This window comes from Symphalangus syndactylus, chromosome 21 (genome assembly GCF_028878055.3).
Source record: "Symphalangus syndactylus isolate Jambi chromosome 21, NHGRI_mSymSyn1-v2.1_pri, whole genome shotgun sequence".
In the NCBI taxonomy this organism is placed as follows: domain Eukaryota; kingdom Metazoa; phylum Chordata; class Mammalia; order Primates; family Hylobatidae; genus Symphalangus; species Symphalangus syndactylus.
This window is the reverse complement of record NC_072443.2, coordinates 55,844,055-55,871,780: the sequence shown is the minus strand read 5'-3', so window position 1 is coordinate 55,871,780 and position 27,726 is coordinate 55,844,055. Positions and strand designations below refer to the sequence as shown.

The 27,726-nt window shown below is 42.4% G+C and overlaps 1 protein-coding gene and 1 pseudogene across 8 annotated transcripts in view; one reads left to right on the top strand and one right to left on the bottom strand.

Moving 5' to 3' along the window:
• Window positions 1-27,726, bottom strand: part of RAF1 (Raf-1 proto-oncogene, serine/threonine kinase) — an 82,002-nt gene that overhangs the window by 40,274 nt on the left and 14,002 nt on the right. The window lies entirely within an intron of this gene.
• LOC129471768 (uncharacterized) lies at window positions 10,169-10,266 on the top strand (annotated as a pseudogene).

Sequence of the window (27,726 nt, the reverse complement as noted above, 5' to 3'; positions counted from 1 at the left end):
GAGATGAGGTCTCACTATGTTGCCAAGGCTAGCCTTGAACTCCTAGGCTCAAGCAGTCCTGCCACGTGTGCCCCTGCACCCAGCTTGCAATAGATTTTATTCTATATTCAACTGTGGGGGAAGACTGTATTGGAATTGACTGATTCCAATTGATTGGTGAAGAATCCACTGACAAGACTAAAATGTAACCTCAGTCCAAGAACAGTAATTTTACAAACGAATTCTAAGTCTTGCAGGCACTTGAAATATAGTGCTGGTACTTAGTAGAGAACGTACTACAATAACTTTTAATAAAAAGTGACAAGATAAAAATACACCTACTTTAATTCAAGTTTTAGATTATCATTCATAGTATTTTATTTTCTATCTCCATATCAAGACCACTAACAGCTTAAGAGGCAGGCTAAGGGTCGGGCGCGGGGGCTAACGCCTATAATCCCAACACTTAGGGAGGCCGGGCGGGTGGATCGCCAGGTCAGGAGATGGAGACCATCCTGGCTAACAGGGTGAAACCCCGTCTCTACTAAAAATACAAAAAATTAGCTGGGCGTGATGGTGGTGGGTGCCTGTAGTCCCCACTACTCAGGAGGCTGAAGCAGGAGAATGGCGTGAACCTGGGAGGTGGAGCTTGCAGTGAGCTGAGAGCGCACCACTGCACTCCATCCAGCCTGGGTGACAGAGTGAGACTCTGTCTCAAGAAAAAAAAAAAAAAAAAAAAAAAAAAAGAGGCAGGCTAAGTTCATGTTTCCTAACCTTTTTCTTTTCTTTTTTTTTGTTTTTGTTTTTGTTTTGAGACAGTCTTGCTCTGTTGCCCAGGCTGGAATGCAGTGGCACGATCTTGGCTCACTGCAACCTCTTCCTCCCAGGTTCAAGAAATTCTCCTGGCGCAGCCTCCCAAGTAGCTGGGATTACAGGCATGTACCACCACGCCTGGCTAATTTTTGTATTTTTAGTAGAGACAGGGTTTCTCCATGTTTGCCAGGCTGGTATCGAGCTCCTGGCCTCAGGTGATCCACCCGCCTTGGCCTCCCAAAGTGTTGGGATTACAGGTGTGAGCCACTGCACCTGGCCTTCCTAACCATTTTCATGGCACATACTCATACAAACGATGGTCACATTTGCAGAACATGCTGAAATACGCAGACAATGCTGCTTCAAGGGCCCTACAAGTTGGCTCAGGAAAGAGGGGTACAACTCTAACCTGTTAATCACAGAAAATTCTACTAAGGTATTCCTTTATCAAGGCAAACATCTGAAAAATCAGGGCAGACATCTGAAAACAAGGAGGAAAAAGCATCTTCTAAAAAAAATCATATTTTTTTATATATAAGATGAAGCAACATACTTCAATCTTAAATGGAGATATTCAGAAACCCTGTTGATACTACCTTCAAATATAAGCATAGATCTAGCTTTTAATACTGTAATTTCTCTGACTAAAGGCTCCATGTTAAAAAATGTATACACAGACACACACACACACATCCTAGACACATACTAAAACTAGATAAGCCAAAGTGAAAATCAGCTTCTGCATGTGAAAGGTCTTTCAAAGTTCCACAGAAAAGTTCTAAAATCAAATGTATTCTCTTATGAATGGAGAAATAAGTCATGCTGGAAAAGATCAATCATTTAAAAAGAGAGACATGTTTGCCGGGCACAGTGGATCACCCCTGTAATCCCAGCACTTTGGGAGGCCAAGGTGGGTGGATCACCCGAGGTCAGGAGAATTGCTTGAACCCAGGAGGCAGAGGCTGCAGTGAGCCCAGATTGCGCCACTGCACTCCAGCCTGAGCAATGAAGCAAGACTCCAACTCAAAGAAAAAAAAATAACAAAAACAAGGAGCTCCTAAAAATTAGTAAAAGATGAACAATGCCATTGGAAAAAACCAGGAAATTAAATTCACAGAAAAGCAATACAAAGGCCAACAAACATATATGTTTATATATAAAGTAGCGAAACACAAATATAAAAACTATTTTTAATATCAATTTGTAAAATTTATTTTATTTTTATTTATTTTTTTGAGGCAGAGTCTCACTCTGTTGCCTAGACTGGAGTGCAGTGGCGCAATCTCTGCTCACTGCAACATCCGCCTTCTGGGTTCAAGTGATTCTCCTGTCTCAACCTCCCAAGTAGCTGGGACCACAGGCATGCCACTATGCCTGGCTAATTTTGTGTTTTTAGTGGAGATGGGGTTTAACCATGCTGCCCCGGCTGGTCTTCAACTCCCTACCTCAGGTGATCCACCCACCTCAGCCTCCCAAAGTGCTGGGATTACACGCGTGAGCTACTGTGCCCAGCCAGATTTGTAAAATTGAAAAGACAAAACATCTAGCACAAGCATTTGAAGTATTCTACTCTCACAGTGAAAAGTATAAACCACAGAAGTATAGCAATCTAATAGTATCTATTAACTATTTAAAGATTTAACTTCACATTTCACACCCAGCACTACACAAACACAGGAACGTTTCTAATACCAATAAACTGAAAATTACCTCAGACTCAAAGCCACAGAACTAAAATTGGAACAATTTAAGGCAGGACTGGTTTAAAAACAAGACCTCCCAGGAAAGAATATTGCCCCCAATACATTAGCTAAAGGTCTAACTGAAAGAGAATTTACCCCCAGCTACTCAGGAGGCTACTCAGGATTTCCTGAGGCCAGGAGTTCGAGGCTGTAGTGCATGACTGCACCTGTGAACAGCCATTGAAGTCCACCTGCGCAACACAGTGAGATCCCTTCACACACACACGAGTCATTTTCCATAATTTAAGAATAAGGTCAGTGTCATCTGTCACCAATACCAATACAATTTAATACTTCTAAGTACTATATGCATAGTATAATATCAAAAGTAAACCATACTGCAAGAAATAGATAAGCATTAAAAAAAAGGTAGGCCAGGCACGGTGGCTCATGCCTGTAATCGCAACACTTTGGGAGGCTGAGACGGGCAGATCACCTGAGGTCAGGAGTTTGAGACCAGCCTGGCTAACATAGTGAAACCCTATTTCTACTAAAAATACAAAAAAATTAGCCAAGCGTGGTGGTGCGCGCCTATAATCCTAGCTACTCAGGAGGTGGAGGTTGCAGTGAGCCAAGATAGTGCCATTGTACTCCAGCTTGGGCAACATGAGCAAAACTCTGTCTCAAAAAAAAAAAAAAAAAAGGTAAACCAAACATAAAAAAAAAAAATGTTAATTGTTCATGGGCTGGGCACCGTGGCTCTCACCTGTAATCCCAGGACTCTGGAAGGCTGAGATGGGAGGACTACTTGAGCCCAGGAGTTTAACACCAGCTTGGTAAACATACCAAGACCCCGTCTGTACAAAAAAATTTCCAAAATTAGCTGAGTGTCATGGCATGCACCTGTAGACCCAGCTACTTGGGAGGCTGAGGTGGGAGGATCGCTTGAGCAAAGGAGGTCGAAGCCGCAGTGTGCCACGATCACACAACTGCACTCCAGCCTAAGCAACAAACCGAGACCTTGTCTCAAAAAAAAAAGGCATTGTTTAAAAGAATATTGTTAAGTATGTAATTTGAAGATACTTTGGTAACAAAAAGTTTATATGGAAACTAATTGTAAAATCACATTTCTGCTCAATGATAAAGATTTTTGTACTTTTAAAGATAACTCTCTTCGCCAGGTGGGGTGGCTCACGCCTGTAATCCCAGCACTTTGGGAGGCTGAGGAAGGCGGATTAGCTGAGGTTAGGAGTTCAAGATCAGCCTGACGAACATGGTGAAACCCCGTCTCTACTAAAATGCAAAAATTAGCCAGGGGTGGTGCTGCACGCCTGTAGTCCCAGCTACTCAGGAGGCTGAGGCAGGATAATCGCTTGAACCCAGGAGGCAGAGGTTATAGTCAGCCAAAACTGTGTCATTGCACTCCAGCCTGGACTCTGTCTCAAAAAAAAAAAAAAAAAAAAAAGGCCGGGCGCGATGGCTCATGCCTGTAATCCCAGCACTTTGGGAGGCCGAGGTGGGCGGATCACAAGGTCAGGAGATCGAGACCATCCTCGCTAACATGGTGAAACCCCGTCTCTACTAAAAATACAAAAAAAAAAAAAAATTAGCCGGGCATGGTGGCGGGCGCCTGTAGTCCCAGCTACTTGGGAGGCTGAGGCAGGAGAATGGCGTGAACCCGGGAGGCAGAGCTTGCAGTGAGCCGAGATCGCGCCACTGCACTCCAGGCTGGGTGACAGAGCGAGACTCCGCCACAAAAAAAAAAAAAAAACTCTTCATATATACAAAATAGTAGTAAAAACTTTTATTACCACAAAAGTTCCCAGGCTTTAAACATTTATCTGGTAAGACAGTCTGGGAACTTGTATTCTATAGGTGAAACATTTACCTTTTACATGCCAGAGAAGACATAGTGTATTCGTAATTTATCTTGATATCTAAACCATATAAATTATTTCAAAAGCCTACAATTTACTTAATACAAATTATTCTAGTCTATTACAGAAATTAGGTTTACCTTGTTCCAAGCTACTTCCCTCTAGATTCCTGACTTCTCCTGGTCACCCCCACCAACCATCACAGAATGATTCAAAAATCAAAAGGCCTAGATTCTACTCTGTTTTGCCTTCCTCTACTTTGGCTACTACTCTGTTAAAAAATTACTACATGGGCCTAACTCCAAAATCAGTCTCTGAAAGATACCAGGGGACGTTTTAGGGATAGAAAAAAAAGAGATGACTCATAATTGCCAGTTATCTTAGCTTTCTGTAGTCACTCTGTATCTATCCATCATGAATTTATATAAACTTCTCTACAACTATTTTTTCTGGTCAACATTATTTCTGAGGGTGATAGGTTCCCTAGGTTCACCAAAAAAAAAATTGCCTTTTATTAGCTTCATGCATCATTCTGCCACCTGGACTTTGGGGATATATTTGCTTTAATCAAGCAATTCATGATTGTTATGGTGTAAACTCTTCAAAGCCGTATCTTTCTAAAATCTCTCAACTGCATTTATTCCGTAGGTGAATATTTCTTTTAGAAAGTTAGAGTGTGGCCAGGCACAGTGGCTCACGCCTGTAATCCCAGCACTTTGGGAGGCCGAGGCAGGTGGATCACCTGAGGTCAGGAGGTCGAGACCGGCCTGGCCAACATGGCAAAACCCCATCTCTACTAAAAATACAAAAATAGCTGGGTGTGATGGCACGTGCCTGTAATCCCAGCTACTCGGGAGGCTGAAGCAGGAGAATCGTTTGAACCTGGGAGGCAGAGGTTGTAGTGAGCCACTGCACTTCAGCCTGGGCAACAAGAGTGAAACTCCGTCTCAAAAATTAAAAAGTTAGAGTGTAAAACTATTTCTATATTCAAGTTATAAAATGGGCTTACAGCCTGGCCAGGTGTGGTAGTTCATGCCTGTAATCCCTACACTTTGGGAGACCGAGGTAGGAAGATCACTTAGGCCCAGGAGTTTGAGACCAGCCTTAGCAATAGTGAGACCTCATCTCTACAAAATCTAAAAACTAGCAGGGTGTGGTGGCATGCACCGGTAGCCCCAACTGCTTGGGAGGCTGAAGCTGGAAGATCACTTGAGCCCAAGAATTAAATACCAGCCTGGACAACACAGTTAGACACCTACTCTACAAAAAAAAGTTTTTAAAAAGTCATTTTTCCTACTTCATGTAACTCGACTCTACTAGTTTTCATGTATTTCATTACCGTGTTAATAAGAAAAAAATCTCAGGCCGGGCGCGGTGGCTCACGCTTGTAATCCCAGCACTTTGGGAGGCCGAGGCGGGCGGATCACGAGGTCAGGAGATCGAGACCACGGTGAAACCCCGTCTCTACTAAAAATACAAAAAATTAGCCGGGCGAGGTGGCGGGCGCCTGTAGTCCCAGCTACTCGGAGAGGCTGAGGCAGGAGAATGGCGTGAACCCGGGAGGCGGAGCTTGCAGTGAGCCGAGATCGCGCCACTGCACTCCAGCCTGGGTGACAGAGCGAGACTCCGTCTCAAAAAAAAAAAAAAAAAGAAAAAGAAAAAGAAAAAAATCTCAGTATATTATACTGTTATTCTTTTCTCAGGTACTGAAGTTATTTTGTGACCTTATTTATCATTCAAATTCCTACTTTAAAGTAGAAGATACTTTAATGGATACACTGGCAGTAACTTCTATTCACATAAGTATGATGAACCTGAGACTATTTTTTGGGGGGGCGGGGGGCATGGTCTCACTCTGTTGGCCAGGCTAGAGGGCAGTGGTACAATCTTGGCTGATTGCAACCTGTTTCCCACGTTCAAGTGATCCTCCCACTTCAGCCTCCCAGGTAGCTGGGACTACAGGTGTGAGCCACCATGCTGGCTAATTTTTGTATATTTAGTAGAGATAGGATTTTACCATGTTGGCCAGGCTGGTCTCAAACTCCTGACCTCAAGTGATCCACCAGCTCGTCCTCAGCTGGGATTACAGGCATGAGCTACCACGCCCAGCCAGTTTACTAATTTTTAAATATCATGACAGTTATATCATAATTCCTATGGATCATTTTAAATCAACTAACCAACAGAAGTCAACCAAAAATGCAAAACCAATGAAACAATGGTAGTTGTAGAATCCACATGTTAAATATTAAAATTTATGTAAATAATTAAGAAAAGGTGGCTATTGTTTTAAGACGTAATATAAAATTAGAACCACAAGCAAGTGTCCATGAAAAAACACAAATACTTGACAAAGCTTGTTTGGCTACCTGAACAAAAACAGTAAGTGTTTGCTCTCTATTTTGGTACTCACTAAAACTCACTAGACAACAAGATATATCCACCAAAAAATAAATTTCTTAAAACTCTGTATCAACTAAGCAGCAGCAACAATAATGATATTAGCTAACGTATTAGCTAGTACAGAATGCTTATTATGTATCAGTTCTTTACATACAATATCCCTTCTAATCCTCCCAACAACCCCCTATAAGAGAAATTATCATTTTAGAGTGAGCAATCTATGGACCATAAAGGTTAAGTAAAAATGTCCAAGGTTACATGGTATTCAGAATATTCACAAATCTCACCAGGGTTTCATCACACCATCACATATGTTAAGATCCGTGCATTTGTGGGAGAGGCGGTTCCTAAGATGAGGTGCCAGATTTCAACCTTGTGGCAGCCTACTCTGGCTTCCTGGTATCTGGCTCTTTCCTCTACTCTGATAATCTGTTTCTAATTATACTTTTATTTGTTTATTTTTCTAAGGCATGACCTGTCTGGGTCTGTCGCCCATGTTGGAGTGCAGTGGCATGATCATGGCTCACTGCAGCCTTGATCCACATTCAAGCAATCCTCCTGCCTCAGCTTCCTGATTAGCTGGGACTACAGGTGCACACCACTGAGTCCAGCTAATTTTTTATTTTCTGTAGAGACGAAGTCTCACTATCTTGCCCAGGCTGGTGTTGAACTCCTGGCCTCAAGTGACCCTCCCACCTCAGCCTCCCCAAAGTGCTAGGATTACAGGCGTCAGCCACCACACCTGGCCTAATTATATTTTTATTTATATTTTTATTTACAATAAAACAAAAACTAAATTTGGGAAGGAGGATAAAGGGGAAGTTACTCACAATTTTACTAATCCTAACACATTTTTTTGGGTATCATCTTCTAATATTAGAGGCACAATAAATAAATAAATATCAGTTCAAAATCTACCTCCACCTTTTATTAGCTGTATGGCCTGGCCTTTCACCAAATTGCTTACCTTTCCCATATACCAATTTTCATCACTTATTCGTGCAATAAACATTACTGAGTGCCTACTATGTACCAGGCACTGTTCAAGATGCTTGGGCTACCTCAGAGAACAAAAGACAAGGATCCATGATCATAAGAGAAGCCTATCTTCTGGTGGAGGCATGCACAGTAAATTCTATGATAGTGGGTGATAAGTGCTGGGGAAAGGAAGGCAGACTGCAATTATATAGTGAGGTCACAGTAGGTCTCAATGAACAGGTAACAGCTGAGACTTGGAAATCAGTGAGTCTGACTTGCAGATAACTGAGAGAACAACATTCCAGGCAGAAAGAAGAGCCAGTAAAAATCCTTTGTACAAGGAATGGTAAAAAGATCATAGAGTTAAGTGAGTACAATGTAGGGGAGCAGGGAAAATGTGGGTAACATAATGCCTTGTAGGTTATTAAAAGGACTTTTTGCCTTTTACTGAGTGAAGTGGGAAGCCACTGAAAAGTCTTGAGCAGAGGAAAGGCACAAAAGGCACAATCTACCTTAGATTTTTTTTTTTTTTGGAGACAGGGTCTCACTTTGTCACCCGGAGGGAGTGCAATGGCACGATCTCTGCTCACTGCAACCTCTGCTTCCTGGGTTCAAGCGATTCTCCCACCTCAGCCTCCCAAGTAGCTGGGACTACAGGCACGTGCCACCACGCCCAACTAATTTTTGTATTTTTTGGTAGAGACGGGGTTTCACTGTGTTGGCCAGGCTTAAATCTTAAAAGGATTGTTCCAGGCGCAGTGACTCATGCCTGTAACCCCAGCACTTTGGGGGGTCAAGGTGGGCGGATGAGCCCAGGAATTCCAGACCAGTCTGAGCAACATGGCAAAACCCTGTCTCTACAAAAAAATTTAAAAACTGGCCAGGCATGGTGGCTCACTATATGGAAAATAAATGACATAGGCAGTTACATATAGAATTATGAAGTTCAGAAGATGTCTGGGCAGAACTGTAAAATAAAGATAATATTTATCTAATTGAGTTGTTATTAAATTGTTCAATAGTGGCCGGGAGCAGTGGCTCACGCCTGTAATCCCAACACTTTGGGAGACCGAGGCAGGCAGATCAAGAGGTCAGGAAATCAAGACCATCCTGGCTAACGCGGTGAAACGCTGTCTCTACTAAAAATACAAAAAAATTAGCCGGGCGTGGTGGCAGGCTCCTGTAGTCCCAGCTACTCGGGAGGCTGAGGCAGGAGAATGGCATGAACCCGGGAGGCGAGCTTGCAGTGAGCCGAGATCGCGCCACTGCACTCTAGCCTGGGCGACAGAGTGAGACTCCACCTCAAAAACAAAACAAAACAAAAATTGTTCAGTAGTGTTTGTAAAGCACTTAGCATTGCACCTAACACAGAGTAAACTGTAAAATATACTGTTATAGCTTCTATCCCACAGAAGAACACCCACCACAGGAGATGAGAGAGGGTGGAAATTCAGCCCATGCTTCACTTGCTAGGCCATGTGTCTGGTATACAGACAGCATAAGCATGAAGGATAGAGATCCTTCTAATTCACATGTAGAAGTTTTCCTGCCAGCTGAGCTACATCTCTGCAGAGGTACATCTGTTCAAAATGGACCTTTTTCTATTTAGTAATGGTGACTTTGGGGCTGTGGCCCTAATCCTTTTCCACATACACATGTACTTTTACACAATTATATTCTCAATCCAAATACTGTATAATATTCTCCTTCAAATTTAATTTTAAATGTTTGATAATAAATTATTTAATTTTGGCAGGGCACAGTGGCTCACACCCGTAATCTCAGCACTTTGGGAGGCCAAGGCAAGGGGATCACGAGGTCAGTAGTTCGAGACCAGCCTGGCCAACATGGTGAAACCCTGTCTCTACTAAAAATACAAAAATTAGCTGGACACAGTGGCGCATGCCTGTTGTCCCAGCTACTCGGGAGGCTGAGGCAGGTGAATCGTTTGAACCCGGGAGGCAGAGGTTGCAGTGAGCCGAGATCGCGCCATTGCACACCAGCCTGGGCAACAAGGGCGAAACTCCGTCTCAAAAAAAAAAAAAAAAAAAAAGAGTAGGCTTGGATGAATTGTCACAATAAACTTATTTTCTGAAGCAATGGATCACCGTCTGTTTTTTCTGATCTTTTGGGGCAGGGAGAAGTAGGTTTAACCCGGAAAAGGAGGGTGTGCTACTACTTCATCTTTCTTAGAAGTGACAAGGCCTTCTAAAAGTTTAAAGAAGGTAAAGATATAGATTGATAAAGGCAACCAACAACAGTGGGTATAATCTTTCTAAGAATTCCACATTAGTCAGCTTTCCATTAGCAACTTAAAAGAAAGAGACTATTTTCTATTTTTTATACTCCTTTGACAAAAAGTAGAATTCAACAACCTAGTTCCCAAAGAGCTCTCTGAAACTCTTCTGAAACTCTCTAAAACTCAGTCCCAGGCTGATCCTTTGTAGTTTATAAGCATGATTGAGTTTTCACACTCGTGTGAGATGTGCCTTCTTCAAACCTTGTAACGACATAGACACATTACCCATCTGACATGAAGAGGAAAAAACAAAAAAGTAGTCCCAGGCTTATATTCCCGGAGAAGGTAAATTAGAGGATCTCTTGACTGGAGGATTCCATACACAGTTGAGAGTATGAATACTGTTCTGCAGACTACACTAACTGAATTCTTGACTGCAGAAACCCCTTTTCCCCAGTGGGGCAACCAAACAAAGAAACTAAAATCTTTGGTTTCCCTTACCTCACAATAAAGCTCAAAGACAACGAATCTCATCCATGCACTCAAAGATTCCAATTTGTTTTTAATCTTATCTTTTAAAAAAATAAAGAGGTTGCCAAGGAATAGCAGACTTTTTAGGAAACCCTCTAACACGGATGATAAAGACCAAAACACACAGAGAAAAAAAAACCCCACAATGGCCTGTAATCCAACACTTTGGGAGGGTGAGGCAGGAGGATCACCTGAACCCAGGAATTCAAGACCAGCCTGGCCAACACAGTGAGACCCTCATCTCTACAAAAAATTAAAAAAATTATTCCAACACAGTGGCGAACGCCTGTACTCCCAGGTATAGGCTGAGGTGGGAGGATCACTTGAGCTCAGGAGGTCGAGGCTGCCAAGAGCTGTGATTGTGTTGTGCCACCGCACTCCAGCTTGGGCAACAGAGGGAGACCCTGTCTGGAAATTTAAAAAAAAAAGAAAGGAAAAGAAAAAAGAAAAACATCCACAATGAAAGAACTTGAACTATCAGATTAAAATAGCCTATCAAATGCCTAACACATTAAATTTCACAATAAAGGAGGATCAGATTCTATAAACTTTTACAGTTAAAAAAAAAAAAAAAAATACAGGCCCAGCGCAGTGGCTCACGCCTGTAATCCCAGCACTTTGGGAAGCCAAGGCGGGCGGATCATGAGGTCAGGAGTTCAAGACCAGCCTGGTCAACAGGGTGAAACCCTGTCTCTACTTAAAAAATACAAAAATTAGCCAGGTGTGGTGGCACGCACCTGTAATCTCAGCTACTTGGGAGGCTGAGGCAGGGAATCCCTTGAACCCAGGAGGCAGAGATTGCAGTGAGCCAAGATTGCGCCATTGCACTCCAGCCAGGGTGACAAGAGTGAAAACTGTCTCAAAAAAAGAAAAAAAAAATCAGGAATCTGAATGACTTCAAACTCTTCAACAACACTAGAAGACATAATGGAGCAAAGCCTCCTAGATTCTGAAGGAAAACTATCTCCAATTTACAATAATCAGCAAAACTATCAGTGAGGGACAGAACTAGAGAGATATTTTCTGACATTTATGATTACAAAAATTTGAACCTCCATGATTCCTTTCTTTTTTTTTTGAGATGAGTCTTGCTCTATCACCCATGCTGGAGTGCAGTGACGTGAGCTTGCTCACTGCAGCCTCCGCCTCCCAGGTTCAAGCAATTCTCCTGCCTCAGCCTCCCGAGTAGCTGGGACTACAAGCACACACCACCACGCCTGGCTAAATTTTTTTTTTTTTTTTTTAAGTAGAGACGGGGTTTCGCCATGTTGGCCAGGCTGGTCTCGAACTCCTGATCTCAGGTGATCCACCTGCCTCGGCCTCCCAAAATGCTGGGATAACAGGCTTGAGCCACCGCACCTGGCCCATAATTCCTTTCTCAAGGGATTTGTTACAAAATACAAAAAATTAGCCGGGCATGGTGGTGGGCGCCTGTAGTCCCAGCTACTCAGGAGGCTGAGGCAGAAGAATGGCATGAACCCGTGAGGCAGAGCTTGCAGTGGGCCGAGATCGTGCCACTGCACTCCAGCCTGGGCGAAAGTGCGAGACTCCATCTCAAAAAAAAAAAAAAAATTAATAATGTTGTTTTTAGGCCGGGCGTGGTGGCTCATGTCTGCAATCCCAGCACTTTGGGAGGCCGAGGTGGGTGGATCATTTGACGTCAGGAGTTCCAGACCAGCCTGGCCAATGTGGTGAAACCCCATCTCTACTAAAAATACAAAAATTAGCTGGGCATTGTGGTGGGCACCTGTAATCCCAGCTACTTGGGAAGCTGAGGCAGGAGAATCACTTGAACCCGGGAGGCAGAGGTAGCAGTGAGCTGAGACTGCGCCACTGCACTCCAGCCTGGGCGACAGAGAGAGACTCCATTTCAAAAAAACAAAAAAAAATAGCTGGGTTTGGTGTTACACGCCACCAAGCTACTCGGGAGGCTGAGAAATGAGAATCGCTTGAGGCCGTGGTGGGAGAATCGCTTGAGCCCAGTAGTTCAAGACCAGCCTGGGCAACATAACAAGACTGTATACCTTAAAAAACAAACAAACAGGTCGGGCGCGGTGGCTCACGCTTGTAATCCCAGCACTTTGGGAGGCCGAGGCAGGCAGATCACGAGGTCAGGAGATCGAGACCATGGTGAAACCCCGTCTCTACTAAAAATACAAAAAAATTAGCCGGGCGTGGTGGCGGGCGCCTGTAGTCCCAGCTACTCGGAGAGGCTGAGGCAGGAGAATGACGTGAACCCGGGAGGCGGAGCTTGCAGTGAGCCGAGATTGCGCCACTGCACTCCAGCCTGGGCGACAGAGCGAGACTCCGTGTCAAAAAACAACAACAACAAAAAAAAACTGATTGATTAAATTAAAATGCAGTAAGAATGGTTGCTCAAAAAAAAAAAAGAAAAGAAATTTGCTACACTGGCTAGTTGCGTTGGCTCATGCCTATAATCCCAGCACTTTGGAAGGCTGAGATCAGGAGGACTACTTGGGTCCAGAAGTTCAAGACCAGCCTGGGCAACATGGCGAAGCCCCATCTCTACAAAAAATACAAAAATTAGCCAGGCATGGTGGCTTGCACCTGTAGTCCCAGCTACCTGGGGGGCTGAGAGGGGAGAATCACCTGAGCCTGGAAGGTGGAAGCTGCAGTGAGCTGAGATCATGCCGCTGCACTCCAGCCTGGGTAACAGAGCAAGACCTTGTCTCAAAAAAAAGAAAGAAAGAAAGAAAAAATATTTGCTACATCAATGAACAGCAGCGGCAACAACAGTTTCATTACATACTACATATCCTGGAGACTATATTGAACACTTTTGGTTTAGTAGATAAAACAACAGGTACTGAGTTTGAAATCCAGCTTCACTACTTGGGCAACTCCATGGATCTCGGGTAAAGATAATAATGGTACAAACTTCACTAAATTGCCGTGAAGAATGAATAAGATAGTGTATATAAAGTACCTAATTTAGAATCTGGCATATAAAAAACATTCAAAGTTAGCAAAAATTGTGTACTTCCGCTATTAAAACAAATTCTTCAAGTGAAAAGCTGAACTTGCTCAATTTTTAAGTGTATTATACTCACTAGTAAACCTGGGAATTAGATTATCATCTAGGAATTAGGGTATGGGGGTTAACTTCAATCTTTCAACTTCTGAGAACTTCAGTGAATTCACGAACTTCCAGAAACTGAATACAGAATATTGTATATATGCACATGTACATCTTTGTAGGGAGAGGCCTTGCTTCTATTAACATTTTTATTTTTTTTGAGACAGTTTCGCTCTTTTGCCCAGCCTCCCGAGTAGCGGGGACTACAGGCTCATGCCACCACACCTGGCTAATTTTTGTATTTTTAGTAGAGACAGGGTTTCGACATGTTGACCAGGCTGTTCTGGAACTCCTGACCTCAGGTGATCCACCCGCCTCCATCTCTATTAACATTTGAAAGCAGTCTGTCCTCTATGGAGCACAGTCATTGTGTTCTTAAAACACAAATCAAGGCTGGGCGCAGTGGCTCGAGGGAGGCTGAGGTGGATGGATTACCTGAGGTCAGGGAGTTTGAGACCAGCCTGGCCAATGTGGTGAAACCCTGTCTCTACTAAAAATACAAAAATCAGCCAGGTGTAGTGGCACGCGCCTGAAATCCCAGCTACTCGGGAGGCTGAGGCAGGAGAATCGCTTGAACCCGAGAGGCAGAGGTTGCAGTGAGCTGAGATCGCGCTACTCCACTCCAGCCTGGGCGACAGAGCAAGACTCTGTCTTGAAACAAAACAAAAAACACAAATTTGGACATATTATTAAATACCCTTTATCTGTTATTTATTACACTCAAATTAGCACTCAAATTCTTTAACTGTGACCTACAAGACCTTTATGATGGCCTGGCCCATTACCCATCAAACAGGACTTCCCCTGACCACCCTGGTTCAAGTGTATCCCGCCCTTCTCCATCATTCTTCTCTTTACTCAGCTTTATGGTCTTCATAATAATTTATCACCATTTGAAATAATATTAGGTATTTGCCTACTCAATGATTATTGTCTGCCTATACCACTAGGTAGTACGCTCCAAGAAGCTAAGTTCAGTTCACCCTTATAAGCCCACTGCCTTTAAGTATCTAGCATTTGGCAGGCTCTTAAGAGTTATTTCCTGAATGAGTAACATATGGTATCTGGGCTATCTGGCAAGTGGTGAGTTCTAACAAAAGTTATCAGTGCAGTCGTTTATGAGCCACATTATGCCAAGAGACTATACTCAGAACTAGAACACTGACAACTGTGGAAAAACTATAGAATCAGCATGGAGTAATTGTTGACTGGCAGTCAGCTAAGGAGCAGCCAGGATAATGGTTGGCTGGCAGTCAAAGTCATGTAACAGTTCATCAAACAAATCCCAAACAGACCAGCTGATAACAGTACCCAATTAAAGCTACTATAGAATTCTACGTCAGAGGTATTTCCAAAGTTTGATTTACTACTATTGTTTGGCATTCCCTTCATAGTTGTTTTATATTACAAACAAAACCAAATACATTCTTGTTCATCTGTTCTGTCACAGTAAACGGTAAATACTTTCTACCTACTCACACATCCGATTTGTCCTAAACGTACGCTGCTGAAAATAAAGGGGATTTTTAAACTACAGGGCTCCTGCTCAAGAAATGTAAAAATGGGCAGGGCATGGTGGCTCATGCCTGTAATCCCAACACTCTGGGAGGCTGAGATGGGTGGATCACCTAAAGTCAGGAGTTCGAGACCAAGCTGGCCAACACGGCCTAAAAATACAAAAAAAGAAATTTAAAAATGTGTTTTTAAACATACATAAGGTCATGTAGAATGCAAAAGAATGTACAGGAACATGATGGATTACGTTTATTGATTTGCATATGTTGAACCAGCCTTGCATCCCAGGGATGAAGCCAACTTGATCATGGTGGATAAGCTTTTTGATGTGCTGCTGCATCAAGCTGGCTTCATCCCTGGGATGCAAGGCTGGTTCAACATACGTAATCCATCATATAAACAGAACCAAAGTCAAAACCACATGATCATCTCAATAGATGCAGAAAACGCCTTCAACAAAATTCAACAGCCCTTCATGCTAAAAACTCTCAATAAACTAGGTATTGATGGGATGTATCTCAAAATAATAAGAGCTATTTATGACAAACCCACAGCCAATATCATACTGAATGGGCAAAAACTGGAAGCATTCCCTTTGAAAACTGGTACAAGATAGGGATGCCCTCTCTCACCACTCCTATTCAACATAGTGTCGGAAGTTCTGGCCAGGGCAATCAGGCAAAAGAAAGAAATAAAGGTATTCAATTAGGAAAAGAGGAAGTCAAATTGTCCCTGTTTGCAGATGACATGATTTTATATTTAGAAAACCCCATCGTCTCAGCCCAAAATCTCCTTAAGCTGATAAGCAACTTCAGCAAAGTCTCAGGATACAAAATCAACGTGCAAAAATCCCAAGCATTCCTATACACCAATAACAGACAAACAGAGAGCCAAATCATGAGTGAACTCTCATTCACAATTGCTTCAAAGAGAATAAAATACCTAGGAATCCGACTTACAAGGGATGTGAAGGACCCCTTCAAGGAGAACTACAAACCACTGCTCAACGAAATAAAAGACGACACAAATGGAAGAACATTCCATGCTCATGGATAGGAAGAATCAGTATTGTGAAAATGGCCATACTGCCCAAGGTAATTTACAGATTCAATGCCATCCCCATCAAGCTACCAATGACTTTCTTCACAGAATTGGAAAAAACTACTTTAAAGTTCATATGGAACCAAGAAACAGCAGGCATAGCCAAGACAATCCTAAGTAAAAAGAACAAAGCTGGAGGCATCACCAGGGTCAGATATCACACTACCTGACTTCAAACTATCCTACAAGGCTACAGTAACCAAAACAGCATGGTACTGGTACCAAAACAGAGATATAGACCAATGAAACAGAACAGAGCCCTCAGAAATAACACCACACATCTACAACCATCTGATCTTTGACAAACCTGACAAAAACAAGAAATGGGGAAAGGATTCCCTATTTAATAAATGGTGCTAGGAAAACCGACTAGCCACATGTAGAAAGCTGAAACTGGATCCCTTCCTTACATCTTATACAAAAATTAATTCAAGATGGATTAAAGACTTAAATGTTAGACCTAAAACCATAAAAACCCTACAAGAAAACCTAGGCAATACTATTCAAGACATAGGCATGGGCAAGGACTTCATGACTAAAACACCGAAAGCAAGGGCAACAAAAGCCCAAATTGACAAATGGGATCTAATTAAACTAAAGAGCTTCTGCACAGCAAAAGAAACTACCATCAGAGTGAACAGGCAACCTACAGAATGGGAGAAAATTTTTGCAATCTACCCATCTGACAAAGGGCTAATATCTAGGATCTACAAAGAACTTAAACAAATTTACAAGAAAAAAATCAAACAACCCCATCAAAAAGTGGGCAAAGGATATGAACAGACACTTCTCAAAAGACATTTATGCAGCCAACAGACACATGAAAAAATGCTCATCATCACTGGCCATCAGAGAAATGCAAATCAAAACCACAATATCCAAAACCATCTCACACCAGTTAGAATGGCGATCATTAAAATGTGGAGAAATAGGAACACTTTTACACTGTTGGTGGGACTGTAAACTAGTTCAACCATTGTGAAAGACAGTGTGGCGATTCCTCAAGGATCTAGAACTAGAAATACCATTTGACCCAGCCATCCCATTACTGGGCATATACCCAAAGGCTTATAAATCATGCTGCTATAAAGACACATGCACACGTATGTTTATTGTGGTACTATTCACAATAGCAAAGACTTGTAACCAACCCAAATGTCCATCAATGACAGACTGGATTAAGAAAATGTGGCACATATACACCAAGGAATACTATGCAGCCATAAAAAAGGATGAGTTCATGTCCTTTGTAGGGACATGGATAAACCTGGAAACCATCATTCTGAGCAAACTATTGCAAGGACAGAAAACCAAACATCGCATATTCTCACACATAGGTGGGAATTGAACAATGAGAACACTTGGACACAGTGTGGGGAACATCACACACTGGGGCCTGTTATGGGGTGGGGGGAGGGAGGAGGGACAGCATTAAGAGATATACCTAATGTAAACAATGAGTTAACTAGTTAACTGGTGCAGCACACCAACATGGCACATGTATACATATGTAACAAACCTGCACGTTGTGCACATGTACTCTAGAACTTAAAGTATTAAAAAAAATGTACAGAAACTGAAAGATTTCAGATATGGAGAAAAACTAGTTCCACTTACAGGAAATATAACAATTTCCAAATATTTGGTGGACATGTGCCCCCCCCCCAAAAAAAATGCCTTTTTTTTTTTTTTTTTGGAAACGGTCTCACTCTGTCACCCAGGCTAAAGTGTAGTGCCGTGATCTCAGCTCATTACAACCTCTGCCTCCCAGGTTCAAGGGATCCTCCCACCTCAGCCTCCCAAGCAGTTGGGACCACAGGCACGTGCCACCATATCCGGCTAATTTTTGCATTTTTCATAGAGACAGGGTTTCACCATGTTGCACAAGCTGGTCTTGAACTCCTGAGCTCAAGTGAGCTACCTGCTTTGGCCTCCCAAAGTGCTGGGATTACACATGTGAACCACCGTACCCGGCCCCAAAAATGCTTTCTTAAGCATAACTACGTAATGCTATTGTAGTTTAGATTCCTGGATGTTAACTTAAAATACCCCCACAGGAACCCGGTGTGGTGGCTCACGCCTGTAATCCCAGCCTGAGGCAGGTGGATCATCTGAGGTCAGGAGTTTGAGACCAGCCGGGCCAACATGGTGAAACCCTGTCTCTACTAAAAACACAAAAAAATTAGCTGGGCATGGTGGCAGGCGCCTGTAATTTCAGCTACTCGGGAGGCTGAGGCAGGAGGATTGCTTGAACCCAGGAGGCAGAGGTTGCAGTGAGCCCAGATCGTGCCATTGCACTCCTGCCCGGGCAACAAGAGCAAAACTCTGTCTCAAAAAAATTAATTAATTTAGGCCAGGCGCGGTGGCTCATGCCTGTAATCCCAGCACTTTGGGAGGCTGAAGCAGGTGGATCACAAGGTCAAGAGATCGAGACCATCCTGGCTAACACGGTGAAACCCCATCTCTACTAAAAATACAAAAAAAAAAAACAAAAAACAAACAAAAAAAAACTAGCCAGGCGTGGTGGCGGGCGCCTGTAATCCCAGCTACTCGGGAGGCTGAGGCAGGAGAATGGAGTAAACTTGGGAGGCAGAGCTTGCAGTGAGCTGAGATCACACCACTGCACTCCAGCCTGGGCAACAGAGCGAGACTCTGTCTTAGGAAAAAAAAAATTAATTAATTAAAAAATTAGTAAGATAAGTAACACTTCTCCCATTTCAGTAAAAGGATGAAGCCAGTTTCTCAATGAATAAAAACAAGAGACTGTTGAATGTCAAGTTTTATAGACAGCCCAGACAACATAGGAAGACACCATCTCTACACACACACATACACACACACACACACACTAGCTGGGTATGGTGGCATGGGCCTGTAGTCCCAGCTATTGGGGCAGGGCCAGGGGGTGGGAGACTGAGGGGAGAGGATGGCTTAACAGAGAAGTTGAGGCTGCAGAGAGCCATGATCATGTCACTGTACTCCAGCCTGGGTGATACAGCAAGACTCTGTCTCAGGAAAAAAAAAAAAGAAAAAAGTCAAGAATGCATTCTTGAGGAATTCCACCAACAAAATGCACCAAATATAGCCAAAGAGTTTTCTGCTATATGCCAAGTGGAAAGCTATGAAGAAAGAGAACAGAAGTAGGAGGACATTGATTTTCATCTCCTATTCTTTCAAGAAGTAAGATCCATTATCTTTTAAAAAGTCTAAACACTGGTAAGGCAAGACACAAGTCCTACCCATAATATTGCACCTCTGTCCTCAGGCAACAAATCAAATGACAGATAAAAGCACAATATCTACCACTCAATCCCCAGGCTTCAGCAGAGAACTCACAAACATTCTGCTGGCTAAGGCAAAAAGGTGTACTGTATTTTCAGAGAGCTTGCAGAGTTCTGAGCACTATTCCCATAATCCTCATACCTCAATCTACACAAAGCACCATTGGGCTAAGAAACAGATTATATAGCAGGCAGAACACTCCTGGGTATGCAAACATGTTAAGGATCAAAGTAAGAAAAGAGTAACTATAGGGGCCATACTATATTTGCCAAAAAGTGACTTGTTTAAAAATTAAAAAGAAGCTGGGTGCAGCAGCTCACACCTGTAATCCCAGCACTTTGGGATGCTGGGGTGGGTGGATCACCTGAGGTCAGTAGTTCAAAACCAGCCTGGCCAACATAGTGAAACCCCATCTCTATTAAAAATACAAAGAATTAGGTGTGGTGGCAGGCACCTATAATCCCAGCTACTAGGGATGCTGAGGCAGGAGAACCACTTGAACCCGGGAGGTGGAGGTTGCAGTGAGCCGAGATCACACCACTGCACTCCAGCCTGGGCAACAAGAGCAAAATTCTGTCTCAAAAAAAATAAAAATAAAATAAAAATAAAAAAGAAATCAGTTTACCTCCTTGTGCAACTCCTAATAAATTGCTGAGAAGTGATCTTACACAGGAATCCTGTATAATTTATTCTTATGCTCATAATCTAGAAGAATATAGGGTTGTGATAAGGGCATTTTCAACTCAACGTAGTCATTTCAGCCTTCTCACCCTGTGGTTCACCTCTAGAAATAATTTCAGTGAATTGTTGCATTCAGAGGCATTTCTAAAAATGAATAAGTAGTACTAGATTAATAAACTGTAAATTAGACAACAAACTTTCAAAAACCCTGGAAAGGTTTTGCTGGTTTTTTTCAGTTTATGATATCCTGTAAAAAATAAGAAAGCACAACTATGTTCAAGGTGCAAGATTATTAGGGAGCAGCACGCATACAAAGTACAATGAAGTAGCTTCGGGACAAGTCAAATCTGGAAAGACTACAATTATTAAAAAGTTACTACCTGTACTTAGGGTATCATTTTAAGTGATTTGAATCCTAATATTTTAAGGTACATCTGTCACATTAAAGCTAAATCTGAGGCATGAATGTTTGAGTGAAAATGTTATTTTATCAACGTCTAGATAAGTAAACCATACTAGAACATCCACTTAAGTTTTCTCATGGACTGTACTGCCGCAACTACTCTCCCGAAAAATGAGATTAGATTCCTTTGGACAGTTGTAAGAATTATCACAATTCTGACTAATGCAGCAAGCTTCTCAGGAGTTAAGTGTACAAGAACTACAAGTCCTAAAACCTCCGTCCAAAAGAGAGTCAAGAAGCAGCTGGACAAACTTAGGGTTAAGGATGACTTTGTTTTGCCCTATCCCTTGGTTCTATCCTTTTGCTTACCAAGGCCTAGCAGTCAAATCTTCCTATTGCCCTTTCTGAGTAGAGAAACACCCACACGCAATAAACAATGTAAATACTTCAGGCATGGACATTTTTAAGTTTTCTTCAAAAATGCCTTAGCAAGTCAATCATTATAATTAGGCACTTTGAAAAATCTCATTTTTGAGTTTTTTCTCAAATACTATATTTCACTTAAAAATATTAAGGTGGCCAGGCGTGGTAGCTCATGGCTGTAATCCCAGCACCTTGGGAGGCGGAGATGGGTGGATCACAAGGTCAGGAGATCCAGACCATCCTGGCCTACATGATGAAACCTTGTCTCTACTAAAAATACAAAATATTAGCTGGGCATGGTGGCACATGCCTGTAATCCTGGCTACTCAGGAGGCTGAGGCAGAAGAATTGCTTGAACCAGAGAGTTGGAGGTTGCAGTGGGCCGAGAGTGTATCACTGCACTCCAGCCTGGTGACAGAGCGAGACTCAGTCTCAAAAAAAAAAAAAAAAAATTAAGGTGGCAGGACAAAACTGTCTAAGGTAGCCAGCCTTTTGGTATTAAGGTTTTAAGTGATTCTTAGATCTACCTAAAACCTAACTTCTGAAAACCCAGCAATGCTTTTTGTGTAGTTCCAATTCAAAAAAGTTTACTTAGTCAAGAGAACTTAGAATTTAACATAGCTTTACAATTTATTCAGCTCACCTTTCCACTATCTCACAGAACTGTTAGAATTAAACAGGCTAAAGCAGGTATTATTCATACTACCCCTTTTTTTATGAAGAAAAAAAGTAAAATTCAAAAGGTTTAGTGACAATTTAAGAGAAGCAAAATTAAAAATTCAGATACTCAGACTTCACAGCTGTTTCCACTATAATACACTGATTTGAAAGGTACATTAGGATTTGAAATTTTTATTGTTTAATGATGTTACTATTACTTTTAAAATTTTTGTTTGTTTTTCACAGTTGATCTGTCCTTTGAAACCTAGGACTTAATTTTTTGGAATACAGTAATGTAGTGGTTAAGAGTTTTAGGCATTGAACTCAGAAAAACCCAGCCTGGAAGTTTAAGAGCTATCTAGAAGAGTTCCTAATTATTGTACTGTACTGTATTTATTTACTCATTTTTTTTTGTAGAGGTGGGGTGGGGCAGGGGGAGGGGTGTCTCACTATGTTGCCCAGGCTAGTCTGGAACTCCTGGCCTCAAGCAGCGTCTCAGCTCAGCCTCCCAAAGAGCTGGGATTACAAGGCATGAGCCACTGTGCCTGGCTTATTATATTACTCTTAAATAAATATTGGTTGTAAATAATGCATCAGACCTCTGTGTGGAGGAAAGAAAAAGACTGTATATACCATGTCTTATATATCACAAGCAATTAAAATTTTTCTTCATATCTAAGAGATTTTTACTTCACTTCTAAACAACAAAGGATTTGGCTTAAATTCATTACTTTAGAGCAGTCATATTCTTAATGCTTTTTTATAACTTTTCCTTTCTTTTTACTCATTAAATAATATATTAATAGATGGTGTATCAAAAATCTAATCTTTGTTTTTTAGAGACAGAGTCGCCCTTTGTCACCCAGGCTGGAAGTGCAGTAGCTTCATCATAGCTCACTGCAGCCTCGAACTCCTGGGCTCAAGCAACCCTCCCACCTCAGCCTCCTGAGTAGCTGGAAAAATATAATCTTTCATTCATGCAGCTAACATTATAATCTACAGCAAATGGATAAAGAATTGACAGGCAGAATATAATAACGATATTACCAGTTTCTTTTAAGTCTTTTTTTTGAGACGGAGTCTTGCTCTGTCATCCACGCTGGAGTGCAGTGGCGCGATCTCAGCTCACTGCAACCTCTGCCTCCAGGTTCAAGTAATTCTCCTACCTCATCCTCCTGAGTGGCTAGGACTAAAGGTGGGCACCACCAATGCCCTGCTAATTTTTGTATTTGTCTTTTGTTTTTTTTGAGACAGAGTCTCACACTATTGCCAGGCTGGAGTGCAATGGCACGATATCGGCTCACTGCAACCTCCACCTCCTGGGTTCACATGATTCTCCTGCCTCAGCCTCCTGAGTAGCTGGGATTACAGGCACATACCACCACACCCGGCTAATTTTTTGTATTTTTGGTAGAAATGGGTTTCACTATGTTGGCCAGACTTGTCTCGGACTCCTGACCTCGGGATCCGCCTGCCTCAGCCTTCCAAAATGCTGGGATTACAGGTGTGAGCCACCACGCCCGGCCTAATTTTTGTAATTTTAGTAGAGACAGGGTTTCAACGTGTTGGCCAGGCTGGTCTCAAACTCCTGACCTCAAATGATCCACCCACCTTGGCCTCCCAAAGTGCTGGGATTAAAGGAGTGAGCCACTGCGCTTGGTTTTAAAGTCATTTTTAAAATCATTACCGGCCAGGCGTGGTGGCTCACGCCTCTAATCCCAGCACTTTGGAAGGCCAAGGCGGGCGGATCACGAGGTCAGGTGATCGAGACCATCCTGGCTAACATGGTGAAACCTCATCTCTACTAAAAATACAAAAAATTAGCCAGGCGTGGTGGCGGGCACCTGTAGTCCCAGCTACTCGGGAGGCTGAGGCAGGAGAATGGCGTGAACCCGGGAGGTGGAGCTTGCAGTGAGCCGAGATCGTGCCACTGCACTCTAGCCTGGGCGACAGAGTGAGACTCCATCTCAAAAAAAAAAAAAAAAAATTCAGGCCAGGCGTGGTGGGTCACCCCTGTAATCTCAGCACTTTGAGAGGTTGAGGCAAGCGGACTGCTTGAGCCTAGAAGCTTGAGACCAGCCTGGACAACATGGAGAAACCCCATCTCTACAAAAAATCAGCCATGTACGGTGTAGCACATGTGTAGTCCCAGCTACTCAAGAAGCTGAAGCGGGAGATCACCTGAGCCCAGGGAGGTCCAGGTTGTAGTGAGCCATGATTGTGCCACTGCATTCCAGCCTGGGCAACAGAGTGAGACCCTGTCTCAAACAAACAAACAAAACAAATAAATAAATTTTAAGTGGTCACAACACTGGAAAAAAAATAACTTTCACACATAAAAAGTTTCTGCTGAGCAAGTATGCTCAAATGTTAGTTTCCTAACCAGTCCAAAAGGGCACTCTCATGCACTGCAAGGTGATGTGTATGTGTCAATATTTTTAGTTTCCTCACTCCTCTTTCTCAATTTCTGACCACAAACTGGTAACTTCATCAGATGACAGCCCAGAATAAACACACATGAAGAAACAAGCCACTCTACTCTTCTAAAAGTTAGCAGGGGCTGTACAAGTTTACAAAACAGACTCCTACATTTTAAAAGTGTAACTTTAAAAATACAAGTTAAAAATGAGCTAGTTCAAAAACAATTATGCTAAAACAATCAGCTCCACAAGCAATACCTGCAGCCAACTTTATTTTTAACTCTCACCACAAATGACCTTAAATTATTTTCATTTTAAATCACCTTGTCTGAACTCTTTTTTAACCCAAGTTTTTCTTTTCACCTTCAAATCAGTCATTGTTTTCTTCATCTAGTCAGCAACTGCTGATTTTTAAAATAAAAAGACGTGTATTCAAAGTACACCATTAACACAAGTACCAAAACACACAATGTACAAATAAAATATGGTTTAGGAATGATTATTCAGATAGCCAAGTAACAGTGGAGTTAAAAAAAAAAAAAAGCTACATAATGAAGTAGGAAGGAAGGGGGAAAAAAATCACCTGAAAACACTAACAATTTCAACACTAATTTCTCTTTCATACTAAAGGCATTGATTTTCACGGTAAATCTTGCATATTCAACAAATGGTTAAAAAAATTAGCCCTCCTCAAAGATAAGGACACAGAATATAAGTGAATCATTCTTTCTACACACTGGCATCACTCATTTGGGCAGAGGAGATGTGTCCTCAAGAGACGAGGTATTCCCCCATGTTACATCTTACCAAAGTAATTTCAAGAAGTAACCATCTATATTAGCCGGATGTGGTGGTGCACACCTGTATTCCCAGCTACTCAGAGGGCTGAGGCACAAGAATCACGTGAACCCAGGAAGCAGAGGTGGCTGTGAGCCGAGATCGCACCACTGTCCTCCAGCCTGGGTGACGGAGTGAGACTCTGCTTCAAAAAAAAAAGTAACCATCTGATTCAGCCAGCTCCCCTACGCTTCCTTCTGGAGTCAATGGCTTTCAAATAGAAAAATTCCCATCGGCAGGGTGCGGTGGCTCACGCCTGTAATCCCAGCACTTTGGGAGGCCAACGCAGGCAGATCACCTGAGGTCGGGAGTTCAAGACCAGTCTGACCAACATGGAGAAACCCGGTCTCTACTAAAAATACAAAATTACCCAGGCGTGGTAGCACATGCCTGTAATTCCAGCTACTTGGGAGGCTGAGGCATGAGAATCGCTGGAACACAGGAGGTAGAGGTTGCAGTGAGCCAAGATCACGCCATTGCACTCCAGCCTGGGCAACAAGAGCAAAACTCAGTCTCAAAAAAAAAAGAAAAATTCCCTAGTCTTTAGTGGTGCGCTCAATAGTAAACTTTAACAACTTCTAAGAGTTACAGTAAGACACCTGTAAAACTGATATTTGTTCTTCAGAAATTACTTTTAACCAACTTTTCAATAATAATTTTCTCAAAAGAAGGACATGTTTAAAATTTTTCCCTGGCCAGGCATGGTGGTTCATGCCTGTAATCTCAGCAATTTGGGAAATCAAGGCAGTAGAATGGCTTGAGCCAAGGAGTTCACGATCACCCTGGGCAACAGAGTGAGACCTCATCTTTATAAAAATAATACAAAATTAGCTGGGCATGGTGACACATGCCTCTAGTCTCAGCTACTCAGGAGGCTGAGGCGGGAGGATCACTTGAGCACAGGAGTTTGAGGGTGCAGTGAGCTATGATCGTGCCACTGCACTCCAGCATGGGGGCCAGAGACTGTCACACACACACACACACACACACACAGTTTTCACTGTTAGTTACACCATTAATTCATTAAAGCTCTAAATTATACCCTGCTATTTTGCCAGAGGATAAAATAGTAAATGAAACACAAAAATATAACCTAGGGTCAGGAGCTAAGGCTCACACCTGTAATCTCAACACTTTGGGAGGCCGAGGTGGGAGGAGTGCTTGAGCCCAGGAATTCCAGATCAGCCTGGGCAACTGAGGGGGATCATCAATTCTACAAAAAAATTGTTTTTAATTAGCTAGGCAGCCAGGCGTAGTGGCTCATGCCTGTAATCCCAGCACTTTGGGAGGCCAAGGCGGGCGGATCACGAGGTCAGGAGTTCGAGACCAGTCCGGCCAACATAGTGAAACCCCATCTCTACTAAAAATACAAAAAATTAGCCAGGTGTGGTGATGGGCGCCTGTAATCCCAGCTACTCGGGAGGCTGAGGCAGGAGAACTGCATGAACCCAGGAGGCGGAGGTTGCAGTGAGCCGAGATCACGCCAACCGGGAGACAGTGCGAGACTCCATCTCAAAAAATAATAATAATAATTAAAAATAAATAAATAAAAATAAAAAAAAAATTAGTTGGGCATGGTAGTCATGCCTACAGCCCCAGCTACTCAGAAGGCTGAGATAGAAGGATTGTTTGAGCCCAGGAGGTCGAGGCTGGAGTGAGCCGTGACTGCATCACTGCACTCTAGCCTGGGTGACAAAATGAAACCCCATCTCAAAAAAGAAAATATAACCTACATAATTATATACCAAAGCACTGAAGAACTACATGTATTTCCTATAATCTTGTTATAATCCATCATCCAGTATAGGACACTGCACAAAATTAGGTACTCAAATATCTGCTGAATATTAATGGAGAAAAGTTAACAATTACAATATTTATCCTAACCCTTTTTCATGAATACCGAATCACTATCACATAAATCTAAAGAACCGGAATGCCCTCTATAGACTGTAACCCAGCATGGAATGAAAGGAAAATAAGAATAAAGAGCACCATTCATTCAACAATTTCTAAGAATCTACTTTCAACTGTTAGCTGCTTTGAGGAATATAAAGTTCAGGGAGACATGGTCCTTGCATTCCAGAACCCCTTAAAGTAGAAGTAAAAGCCACCACTGTTTAACAAAAATTGAATGTGTGCTAGGCATTGAGCTAAGAGCTTTCAGGAAGACAAGTAGGCCTACAACAAAATATGAAATTAAGGGTAGGGAGGATTCCTACCTGAAATCCTACCTGAAATATTAAAGGGGTAATATTTCAACAGACTAACGCAGAGGTAAAACAAAAGCTAAAGTGTGCCCAGGAAATAAGCACAGACAAGCAGGTAAAGAAATGAGCCTGATGAAGGATACTGCCTTTCTTATTGTAAAGGCACTCATTATAAATAGCAAGCCTTTTTACTTCTAAAATGTTTACCCTGCTTTGTTTTTTTCTATAGCACTTAAACATTACACATATTAGAGCAGGTCTTTTAACCCCGTCCTTGTTTTATCTTTCCTTTCCTTCTCCCAATAACCAATTATTCTTCAGTGTTTTCCTACATGCTTATAATCTCATACCGATATATATAGATTTTTTGCAATAATTTATTTTCCCAATATACTAATTTTTTAAGATACACGAATTGGGCTGGGTGTGGTGGCTCATGCCAGTAATCCCAGCACTTTGGGAGGCCAAGGCGGGTGGATCGCCTGAGGTCAGGAGTTCAAGACCAGCCTGGCCAACATGGTGAAACACTGTCTCTACTAAAAATACCAAAAAAATTAGCCAGGCGTGGTGGCGCATGCCTGTAGTCCCAGCTACT